This window comes from Urocitellus parryii, chromosome 1 (assembly GCF_045843805.1).
Source record: "Urocitellus parryii isolate mUroPar1 chromosome 1, mUroPar1.hap1, whole genome shotgun sequence".
In the NCBI taxonomy this organism is placed as follows: Eukaryota; Metazoa; Chordata; class Mammalia; order Rodentia; family Sciuridae; genus Urocitellus; species Urocitellus parryii.
This window is the reverse complement of record NC_135531.1, coordinates 41,707,312-41,719,962: the sequence shown is the minus strand read 5'-3', so window position 1 is coordinate 41,719,962 and position 12,651 is coordinate 41,707,312. Positions and strand designations below refer to the sequence as shown.

Here is a 12,651-nt window from a genome sequence, read left to right as displayed (position 1 = left end):
TTGAGAATCTTAGGGCTGTTGCCACCATCTTTTCACCATAAGGAGACTTGTTAGAGGACAAAGGCCAACACCACAAAGACAGCAAGAGCACAACTATGAAAAGAATCTCATTCTTCATGTTATTGAGCCTCTAAATTAACCAATACTGAACCTGCCATACCTCAGACTCTTTGTCCTTTGAGAAATTTATATTCTTTATTGTTTGGGCCAGTCTCCATTGCCTTTTGTTAACTTACAGCCAAACAAACAAACATGGGAAAGCCAACTCTGATCAGAGATTGCCAAGTATGGAAGGCTTTCAATGGCAAACAGCCCACAGCATCTGACATATTCATTTTCTGGTAGACACCAGACATTGAGTCTAACAATGATTTGTCCCTTTCCACTGCCAAATTTGAACTCCATTTCCGGGAATTTAGGAATCTTTTGTGATGGATTTAAGCCCTGAGAGATAACCAATGGATTTTTCCCAGTCCTCTCAAGTCACAATCTGTAGGGAGCTTGCTCCCCTGTCCATGGCTACCAGGGCCTCAGTCCTAAGGACACCTGTCCTGCTCGCCACACTGCAGGGTGAGAAGGAACCATTCCTTCCCACCTCCCACTCTGGGGTTACAGTGCCTTCACCTTGGACTGTCAGCTGGGGACTTACTTACATGTCCGCACGCAAGGCTTTCTTTAGGGAGAAGTATTTCTTCTTAGCTCTCTGATAAATTTCCTTTAAATTGATCTCACCGTGTTTAAAATTTTTATCACTACTGGAAAGGAAACTGGTGGTTTCAGACACTTTCTTTGGAGCTCTAACTCCTTCTTTATGTATTCTTCATATAAACTCTTCAGGGTCATTTATAAATTGTGTATGGAGTAAGAGTAAACTGTCCTTCCCAGGCAAAGCTTTATTTAGGTGTGTCGCTGTGGTAAAATCTGGTGAGAAGCAGGCTTAGATGGCAAAATATGAACAGGAGGTCCCCAGCATTTCCTGAGAGGGGGGCCTGTTTATGAGGCTCCATGTGGAGATTGCCCTGTTGGAACTGGAGAACAAAATGAGCATACTATGCATCAGATAAAGACATGTAAAGACATTCCAAAGAGGAAAACATAATTCCCACTTCAGTAGTCATAGATGGGTATAGACAGGTAAAGAAGTCCAACAAAGGGGAAGTTAGTCAATTATGGAAAAGGATTATGGAACTCAGAGCCTGAGAAATTCTGGTTTCCCAGACAGCAATAATAGTTTCCTATCTGTCATATTAAGTGGACATAGATGTTGAGAGCCACGGCCAGGTCAAGACATGAGAGTTCGAGGTGGGCGGTGTGTGGTGTGTGTTCTAAAAATAAAGTTCGTTCGTGCTTGAATCTTCAAGTGGCTCGTGATTTGTGCCCAGCCAGACTGCGGCATATAGTTGAGATAAAGAAGCCATTGCTCAGCTCTGAGTTCCAAAATGGAGCTTTTTAAGTCCACAGAAGACACAGTAGTCCAAAAGCCAAAGTGCTTTTGACTTTGTATTTTTCAGAAGCATGAATTTCTGCTGGCCTTCCCAAATCTAGCCTTTTCTATCAAGAGCAAAGGTAGAAAACTTGTTACACAGAGTTTGTACACTGCACTTCAAGCAGGGAAGAATGCACAGGATCCAAGTACAGGTGTTTACTTTATCCGAAAAGATAAAACTCTTCCCTGGGAAGGTGAAGGAGTAGATTGAGGATAGAAAGAATAATGAACATTTAGATGCTGGAATTAAGCCCTGTTCCATTAACCACAAAATCCAACATGTTCAGCCTGAAACTCTAAAGGTGAAAACGGAAACTTTGTTAAATGGTAGGTTCACATATTCAATAAACATGTGAGTGCCTTCCAAGTGCCTGGTTCTGTTCTAGGTGCTTGAGGTGCCTTCTGTCCTGGAGCTCATATCCTAACTGAGGAAGACAGACATAACCAATAAACATAGTAAAGAAAGGAGTTAAAATATGATCTGGTGATAAAAGAAAAAGTAGAAGGAGGTAAAGATTCAAAGCCAGGTTAGAATTCAAAATGAATACTCTTCACCATTACACTCTAGTTTTCTATTTGAGTTCTTGGGTCATGGGGAATCTACAAAGAAGCTGTTTTTGTTAGTGATAATAAGCAACTGGATCCAGGCCCTTCCTGAGGCAAGGGAGACCCACATGTATGACATGTCTTGATCCTAATGAGAATCACCCATGAAAATACTTAAAGATGGGAAACAGGCCCCAGTGGAGGCCACAACTCAGCAGAGCATCCTGGAGCCTTAAATTTCTTCTATGTTCTAAACTCTGCTTTTGGAAAAGGAAAAGACACCCACAAATTAAATCCAAACACCCAACAAAATGGCCTGAAGAATGAGCCATGGCATGTATCTGATTTACACTCATGTCGGCTCCCCAGGGGGGCTGACCCTTAGCTAGACCAGAGCTCCACTCTGCAGGAGTTGGCCATTTACAAATGCAAACCCAGTATTGGCCTCTTCCCATCAATCCCTGCCTAACATTGCAGGGGCTTCCCGAAACATTCGTTTGTATTTTCTTGTTCTCTTTTCTAAACTCTCAACCAGGAAAATATTCAATAAGTAAAATTATCCATGACATATAATTTTATCCACATTGCTCACAAAGGTTGTCTCCTCTAGACTTCAACAACTAGTTGAAGCCATCAGGAAGGGATTACTCTTGTTATGAAATGTGTATAATTGATTATAGAAGATTCTCATTAGCCTTGGCATCTGGCAGGCTCTCCATGTGTTTGAGAACTTGTGTGCACACAAACATGCATGCACACACACACACACACACACACACGCATACATAGAATGTAGAAAGAGACAAATTGATAAGTGCCTCCCATGGAGTAGTTGAGCAGCAAATGCAAAGTTGAATTGTAATTTCTTTGCTTTGCCATTCAACCTGAAAAGGTATCTTACCCTGAGAAAGAAAAAAAAATGTCTTTATATATGTAGCAGATATATTATTGGGGTGAAGGAGGGGTAGGGGCTGATTTGTTCTTTACCCACAAATAAGGCACATGATTTAGGCTTGGCCAAGTATTGTACTTCCATTCTCCTTGCCATAGTTGTTGGCTCAAAGACAGACAAAGGATCTTAGCCAGGCCAATGGGACTCTTCCCTGAGACTTTTGTTTGTACTATCTGGAAAGAGTTTAACTCTTCCACCTGGGATGCTAAACTGATACAATTGAACCTGGAACTTTGACAATTTTGTCTCTACATGTGAAAAGTTGACCTGCAGATGAAGCCAGAAGGAGTGGGACAGAGTATCTTGAGAGGTTACTTAAGTCCCTGGCTATAACTGCTCTTGAAGTTATAAAGAATTAATACATTTCCTTCTTTTCTTCAACTAGGTTAAACTGAGCTTCTGTCACTTGAAAGCAATAATACACAATACACACAGGATCATAAAAACATGCTACCTTTTGCAGAGGGCTTACCATCTGCTAGGTATGCTGCCAGGTCCTTTATACAGTGTCTTGGTAACTCTTCACAGTAGTATTCTCAGTACTCTCAGATAATGTTCTATTTCAGAACACAAAAGTAAGAGCTGAATAGTAGGATTAAGCACCTGTACAAAATCACATGGCTAGCAAGTGGCATAGACTGCCCAATCTGTGTTCTTTTCACCCTGTTCGGTCATTAGACAGAATTGTAGCATGGTGGGAAATGAACTTGGCTTCAGAAGACTCTGAGGGTCACTTAGTAGTGATTCATGGATATTTACTTACTTATTTGTAAATGGGGATTAATAACATCTCATGAAATAAAGAATAGGAACAAGATTGTCAGACTAATAAATCTGTACCAATGATTCTTTTTCTTACAAAATTAGTTTTGTGAAGTGATGATTTACATACTATACAATTCATCTAAAGTATACAATGCCATGGTTTTTAGCATATTCTTGGATAATTGTAATCATAACAATTTTAGAACGTGTTCATCACAAACTCCGTGTCCTTGAGTTATCCTCCCCTTCTCTGCTTGTCCTCCCTGCCAACCTATCTATCCTTAAGCAACCACTAATCTACTCTGTGTATTTACTTCCCTGTTTTGGCCCTGCACATGAATGGAAACAGGTAGTATGTGATATTTTGTGACTACATTCTTTCATTCAGCAAGTTCTCCAGGTTCATCCCTGTTGTAGCATGTATCAGTACTTCATTCTTTTTTATACCAATGTTTTTGATCTCTTGGGGAATTAAGGGAGCCTTTGAGAATCTGCTGAAAACTAAACATACCCCAACCCCTCATCCCAACTCCCGCAAAAAAAAAATATATATATATATACATATGTAACAGTTTCCAAGTGTTCCTAGTGCCCTTGAATCCCATCCATAGACATCAGTATAAATGAAAGTAATTATCACTAGAATCCAGTTGTGCCTTTAAATGGCAATTCTTTGCAATGGGCCATTCTCCCTGTGTATTTTAAAAACTGACTACTACAGCAGAGTCTGAAAGGAGACAGCTTGCCTGGGAGCCGACTCCAAGCAGGACCCCTGGGTGCACACCACTATCACTAACAACAGCTGCAGAAATTCCTTCTTTGGGGACTTTATGAAGAATCAAAAGGATTTAATGTGAATGGCTAAACAGTATGAAATAAGAACCGTGTATGGTTTACTATGCAATAAACTTAAACATGTTCAGTGTGTTTATGTAATAGACTATAGATGATATACAGGGGCTCTGGTAAGAGTTTCCAATTCCTCCTTACTAGTTACTGGTGAAATCTTATCAGGTGTGGTTGACAAAATAGTCTCTTTTCTAGATGAGTTTGGATTCTGATGCTCTTCAGTTTCCCACACTGTTCTAGCAAACCAGCAGTCTGTACTTGAAGTATGGCCATGCCATATTGGCAGAACAGTAGAAGCCTATCAGCTTCTTTTATAGTTAGGAATAGCGAGTACTCAGATGATTGAAAACATTGTGTTATGAGGGGAGTTACATAGGAAAAGATACATATATATCTTTATACATATATAATACATATACATACCTATGTATCCATATATATGTATATTTGTATATCTTTAATATTTTTACTTAAAACATTCATATAAGCCCATGAATTTGCTAATATTCAACTATTTCTGACATTTAGAATAGTATTTGCTGGGGCCAGGGTTGTGGCTCAGTGGTAGAGTGCTTCCCTAGCATGTGTGAGCACCACATAAAAATAAGCAAATAAAATAAAGATATTGTGTCCATATACAACTAAAATAATATTTTAAAAAATAGAATTTGCATGGAGTACATCATAACACAGGTTTTCATTTTATATAGGTTTTTCTGATCAGGTTTTATACCATGTTTCTTGCATATGCCCTTAATGCTTCACTTACAATTTTTGGTTCTGTTTCATTGAAGTGGATCAAAACTTTAAGGCTCTAGAATATAAACAATATATTTATTTCTGTTTCCCCTTTCTAATTCTTTATATTTGTCTTGCCCATGCCTAGTTTGACAGCAATTTTTTATTTAGAGACTCGCCTTTGTTAAATCCTTTCAAGCTTCCAACCTGACTGCCATGGAAACAACATTCAATTTGCTTTTATATTTCACTTGTGTAATATTCAAATAAGTTGCATGATTGAAATAACAAGATTGAGACACTAAATTAGTCTAAAATGTGAACTCCTAATGTAAACCTATAGCTCAACTGTTACACCCAGAAGTGAAGTATGGCAGAAAAAAAGTCTACTAGTTGTTGGTGTTAAGGGAAGGGATGGAATACAGATATGGAATACATAGTATACATAATACAGTCATTTATAGGATTTTGACATTTATGCATATGTACAGCTGCTCTTTGGAGCTATGAAATAGGTACTTTTCTGAATGGGTGCATGTAAATTAAAATTCACAAGTCATTTCATTTTTGGAATATATACAGGCTCCCCTTTTAAAGGAAGCTTTGCAGAATTTTTTTCTACTATAATGAAATTTCTCTTAGCATAAATGTTGGCAATCATGAAGTTGGTTGGTTATATTCAGGGCATTTCTTTCTAACCACCTTTCTCTCCTCAGTCTCCTTGTTCCAGTCAAATGGATGTGTCAAGTCCTACCTTCAAAAGGTAGGGTGTGATGCCTCATAGCTCCCTTCCCTGTTCCGCCTGTCTGGGCCCTGAGGGTCTTCACTGTAAACGTGTGTCTAGGTGTTAGGATATGCCTGCCTCTCTCCAATCTTGCTACCATGGCCTTGGTCCTGTCCACCATTGCCTTTCACTAGGACTTCTGCAAGACTCTGCTACCTGTTTCCTAAAATCCTCCTTACTCCAATTCAACATTCTTCACCCAACAATCACAGTGGGGTCTCTCTGAAGTTTACATCTGAACGTGTCACTCTCCTTTTAAAGTGTATCCTTCAGTGGCTTCCCATTCTCTCAGAATCGAAATCCTTATGCCACAACTGGCCTCCGTTATGCCACACCACACTTCTTTTCATTTTGTCTCCTTTCAGTTCCCTGTGCACCCTGCAATGTTCCCTGCCCTGAGTCTCTGTTCCTTCTGAAACATCACCATGACTGTCACTCAGCTGTCATCAGGACACCCTTCTCTGACCCCTAGCCTACATTCCCACAACATCCTGTACTGCCTTTTTTCAAATGTTCTTCAGACATACAGTTTCTAATCTTACATCTGACTCCCATTCCCTATAGCCATAAGGAATCCTAAAGGCAAGAACTATGTTTATTGTGATCGTTAAAGTATCCCCAGTACAGTATCTGGTACTCAGAAAAATGTTGTTGTATCAATGAATGTATTACCCTGCCCCTAGCCCCCAGTTATTTCTCTTTGAATGGGGACTCTAGGTAACACAGAATCCTAATCTCAAAGCACCCAAGAAGCCAATTGGTAAGATGTTTGTTAGCAAGGGGGTGTCTTCATGTGCCTACTGGATTTTTTTCCTTTTGAAAAATATTTATTGAGTATAAATAAATGTCCTATACATTAAATATCAAGAAATATTCATTATTGATTACAAGTCAGGCTGTAATACTGAGGGAATGACAAAGTCAAAATATCCACTTGTGATACTGTAGCGACAATTCCATTCCAACACTGGACACATGATTTGCTCACAAGACACAACAAAACCTATCAAAAGAGCCATTACTTTGAGCCACCTATATGCCACAATAGAAAATGGTTTTGAATCATAATATGAACAGTCTCAATAATCTCATCTTCACTTCATCAATTTATCAAGTCATATTGAGACTGTAGAGTTACACTGTCACAAAATTTAAGATTTCATATCCTTGATTTTATTTCAAATTGTTAATAATGACTGAAAATGAGTCATACAAAGCCAAAGATACTTTTAAGTTAATCTTTCATAAGAGAAAAAGAATCAAATTTTAGTATAAGAAAGCTTCCCCAAGCAATGAATTTCTTAACGGAAAAAAAATAAAAGAGCAGTGTAATTAACCTTTCCTTCAAAGAAGGGAAAGGAACTTAAATCTGTTATGGAAAATCTGGATATATTTCCTAGTCCCACAATATGTGTTTATTTTACATGTGTACTTCAATGATGAAAGTCTATGAAGCAGGTATCTGTGGCAATCCAAATTCATCCACCAGGACTCCATCCTTGTTTTTTGTGTCAGTGGGAACACCCCCTGGAATTGCAGCTGCAGATGCTGCTTCATCCAAGTAAGAACTATCTTCATCAGCCAGAAGCTCATCACCCAGTGCATCCAACTCTGCTTCCAGGTCATCTTCATCTAATTCTAGGGTGCCGTAGCTACAACTCAGTGCTTCTTGAATTTCATTTGCATCTTCCATCATATCCTCTAGCTGGTCTTATAAATCCTCAATCTGGTCAATTTTCACTTCCTTGTATGTATTCTTCATTTCCTTTACTCCCACTTTCATAGCGTCAACCGTAGTTTTGGTATCCTTCAGTGACTGGATGGTGTAATTGGCTTGTTCCATGTTAAAGGACTGCTGGGAGAGGTTGTCCCGCTGTTGCTCATACATCCACTTTTGCTTTAAAACTCACAAGGCTTTCTGCTTGACCATATTCTTTGTAGGACCCTCTCTCATCTTTTTTATTTGATCCTTATACTTCACTAGTTCAGCATCCAATCGGGAAATCTTCTTGTCAATGGATTCTGCTCTGCTGTCCACCCTGCCAATGCAGTCGGTCAGGCTGGGCGGCGGAGCCTTGGGTTTCACTTTCCCGAAGACGGTTCATCTTGGGCAGCTGTGAAGAACCCAAACAATAGAAGAAAATAAAAAACGGCCCTACTGGATTATATCATACTGGGGAGCTGAGAGCCTTTCATGCTGCATTTTAAATTCATTTCTTCTCAGTTATGTCTCTAAACATATTTATTCCTCAAAATCATCAAACTGTCTGAAGTAGATTCATTCTCTTGAGGAGGTCCTACAGGATCCCAAAATTTAATTTACATTTGTATCTGCTACTTGCAGAGCCTATTAAAATTAACGTGACAATGGCTGTGGAGAAACCACTTGAAGTCTGCCAGGGATTACAGCCAGGGTGACTTTAGTGTTCTTTGGATCTTTTGGCTCCTCAGGAGTGTGAACCTCCATTTGAGATGTGGAACTTGGGGATTCCTATTCTGTGGGTTCTCAGGTTTCTTGTCCATAGCTGCATACCTTTTCCTTTCTTTTTGTTTGGAAGAGGAAAGGCATTATTTCGGATATCTCAATAAGTGTGAAAAATGTCCACAGTCAATGTCCAGGAAAAATGGTCCTTTTTATTTAGTGGTCTTTCCCATTTCAACTTTTTGTACTGAATTTCCTTCCTTCCCTTTAACTTCTTGGTATTCATGAAAACTGCACCCTGTACCCTTCCATGCTCTTTGGCCAGCTACTTCTCCATTCCCTGGGAACACATGGGAACATGGCCACACCTGGGAGGAACAGGGATGCAGTGGCCTTCCATCTCTTTGCTGGCCGCACAGACTGGTTTTGATTTCCTCTACGTCATCTCAGTCAGTTCCAGTCTGATGCTTTGATACTATGTGAGGCTGTGTCTTTAAAAGAGGAAGAAGCTTACAAAATGAAGCATGGCCTCATATTTGAGATGACTGTTGGAATGAGGTTGCTTTGGTGTACTCATTTTCCATTTTAGGGCCCAACAGTGACTTCCTGTGTCTTCTTTTCAGCAGACATCCTTGGCCAGAGAGGACAAGATGGTGATTTACAAATAGCCAGATAGCTGATGATATTTCAAAGGCATATAGAGGCCTGTGACATATTGCTGGGGTGTTGGGCTCCGTTTATGTCTTCCATCTTCCTTAGGCAAACAGAAGAAATAGTCTGGTTTATGATGAGTTTTGTGTATGTTTACTGGAAAATGTTCTGCTTTAAAGAGACCTTTCACCTTAGCCAAATGCACACTGCAGGAAGACACTGTGCATTGACCTGTGTACGCTTGTAATGTGGGAAGTTTCAGACTCAAGAGGATGAGACTTTCTCCCATGTTTGAAAATACAGAGTTTCACTTGTTCCCAGATGTCAGGCTAAGGGCAATTAACATATAGTCTGTGGGCTTCAGTCAACCCCAGCTATTCATCACCCGATTATATACTCACCCATGCACATGGGTTTAAAAAATCAGAAAGTGATGCAAGGTTAGGATGGATGATCTGAAATACACCCATGGAAGCTCATTTCTGAGTGGAGCTATTATTTAAGTTTATGGTAGGTTCCTCATAAACCATCAGGTTTACAAGTTAGCATGTGTTAAGATGTGTCAGAGACTCTTTGAGAACAAACCAGAGCAGACACAGAGCTATGTCACACAGTAACCACGAAAACATCCCGATCTTGATCTTTAAAATATAAGAAACCAGCCTATTGTATCCTCCTTGGCAAATACTGCCATTTTATTTATTCATTCTTCTTTGATGGGTGGCACTTGACTTGAATTATGTTTGTGTGTTCAGTTTGACAAAATGGGATGTAGAAAGCACCATTTTGATTATAAATCTCTTTGGTTGGGTAGATATTTTGGATATGAAACAATTGTTCAACACTATTTGTTTGAGACAGGTGTGTTGGGGGATTTTTCTCTCCCTTCCTTTCCCTGTCCACATCTGTGCTTGTAGATCTCTATCTCTGCCATTAGATCAGCCATGGTTATAACCCATGGTTATAAAGAGTAAGCAAGCCCCCAAACCTTTCTGTAGTTTAACACTCTAAGAGGTAGCTAGCAAAAAGGAGAGTCTAGGCAGCAGGCGTCTGCATGGAACAGAGCAGAAGCAGGTGGACTGGGGCAATCACAGCAGCAGCATGGGTGTGGCAGGAGCATCCACTACAGGATGGGTGCATCTGCTGGGGTCACTTGTCATTTTGCAGTCAGAAAGTACCCTGTGAAAGGCTTAAAGGAGAAATTCAATGCAGTTCCCTTTTATCTGTCTCTTCAATTGATGTCTATACAGAGCAGGCTGGGCTCCCCAAACATGCCAGTCTGTTTCAGATACACAAGATTAAGTAGCTAGTGACATTCAAGACCAATCGGCCCACCCAGGAGGACTGAAACCAGCGGAAAAGCTGTCAGATTTCACCCTTTCTCCATTAATCTTAAAGCTTTTCAGTGGTGCCAGGTCACATCTCTATCAGACAAGCTGAGAAGAGTGTCCAGCCACTTTCCATATCCCCAGCCCCACACCCTGGAGTAACTCCTTCATTACTGAGCTGATCCCTTGGGATTTCGAGGTTTCTTTTTATGGCTAGGAACAGCTCCTTGCTGGACCCATCACCTTACAACACGGGGGAGCTGGAAGCAGGTGGCGGTCTCCTTCCTCCCACGTGCATGACTGATCCCCTCCCTGGAGGCTGTGCCAGAGACTGCAGAGACCAGCTGTTCTCCAGAGAGGGGACTTTAGGGGCCACTGAGGAAACAGGCATTCTCTTCATAGTCTAGAAGCTTCTCTAGCCCTACTTCTAGTGTGTGTTGAGTGGAGAGGGGGAACCAGAGGGAAGGAAGAGAGAAAGGAAGAAGAAAGAAAGTGCCAAGGAATGGAAAAGAAGTCTGGATTTGTAATGCTCCTAAATCCCTTTGGAAGGAGGTAACAACCTGGGCAAGAGGTGGCCACTCAGGAGCAAAGAGACCTATCTGCCATGCTTAAGCAGAAGCGCCTATTGACTCAGGATTTCCAAGAACTCACAGCTGAGGGCCTGCCTGGGAGGCATGTGCAGAGGCCATGAGACTAAGATGGAGGCCCCGCGCAGGGCTTCTGAATGTGGTCAGGGTAGGAAATGTCTAGCTTCCAAGGTCCAGCTTTGCTTGGAGGATGGAGCTCAGGAGAACTGCCAGCTGGAGGGGTCAGGGTTTTTTCCTCCTTGCTATTTCTACAGAGAGCCTTCTCTGTGGTGCTCATCTCGCTGTCAGCCTGAGTCTGCCCCAAAAATAGGGGTCTGAGAAAGCTGAGGGTCCAGTTCCTTTAGCTGGGGATGATTTATGCCAGGAAGTGTAGACGGATCCAGCTCAAAAACGGAACTCTGACCTCCACTAAGATCCTTCACAGCTCATATAGTTTTCACACACACACACACACACACACACACACACACACACGCACACAGTTTTAGTCACAAAAACTCCATTCTTGAGCAGCATAGCTCACTCTCTGGATGGTTATCTTGTTCCCATTAGTAGGTGTGTTCTTCCCACAGCTCCCACTCCACCCAGATGGCTGCTGGCAGCAAGGGCTCAGCCTTTTCCCATGTGCATCGATTAGAACATAGACCTCTGGATGACTTGCTTCAAGGACACTTTCCACACAGTCCCTGGGCTATTGAGGCAATTTTTGCTACATCAAAAAGACACCCTCCACACAAGTCCTAGTGAACCAGGCCATGGCCCAGAGTTGGCAGTATCATTTAATTAGATCAAAATGCTAATGAGCATAGAACTATGTAAAGGGAGGCTTGCCTACAAGTCACCCCTAATTTGTAGGGAACAGATGTGCCATTTCTTTGTATATTGACATCTCTTCCCAAAATAATATTAACCCCCAATGAAACAACTTGTAGGCATAATTGCATCTAATCATAATATGTAATGAATACTACTTTTATCAATGTCATGCAAATAAATTTATTTTAATTGACAATTATTTAATACTTTGATTTAAAAAAAACTAATAAAAGGGTAACCAGTGCAGGTTTATTGCAAAGTTGATGCTCAATACTTCTTAATTTCATTACATGCCTGACCTGACTATTGCATTCGGTTTACAAAGCACGAAGGTATTTATGTGGAATGCAAATTTCTAGCATCAGCATGATCTAACCTCTAATATTACATTTAAGAAAAGATAAGAAGTCCCACAGAGGGAACCTAAGCCCCTGAGGACAGGTGTTTTGTCTAGGAATTTAACAAACAGAGGCTTTGTGTGATCAGCATTTCTCTAGGAAGGGCCAGCACTCAAGATCATAATCGCCCTGTGTGCTACAGTCCAGCCTGGGTGGCTAGCCAGCAGACCATACTGTTTGACACCCATCCCTTAGTAACAGTTAAACTCTGAGGATACAGGAAGTCTTGGATAGGTAACTGGTAAAAGAAAAAAAATTGAATGAAAGTTTGGTGAGGAGATTAGCAGCATAGATGTGTTGGAGCAGCCTCTGATACTTTTTGCTTCCTT

The 12,651-nt window shown here is 40.8% G+C and overlaps 1 pseudogene; it reads right to left on the bottom strand.

The window, feature by feature from the left end:
• Positions 1 to 7,567: 7,567 nt before the first annotated feature.
• LOC113180795 (charged multivesicular body protein 5 pseudogene) lies at positions 7,568 to 8,221 on the bottom strand (annotated as a pseudogene).
• Positions 8,222 to 12,651: the final 4,430 nt, after the last annotated feature.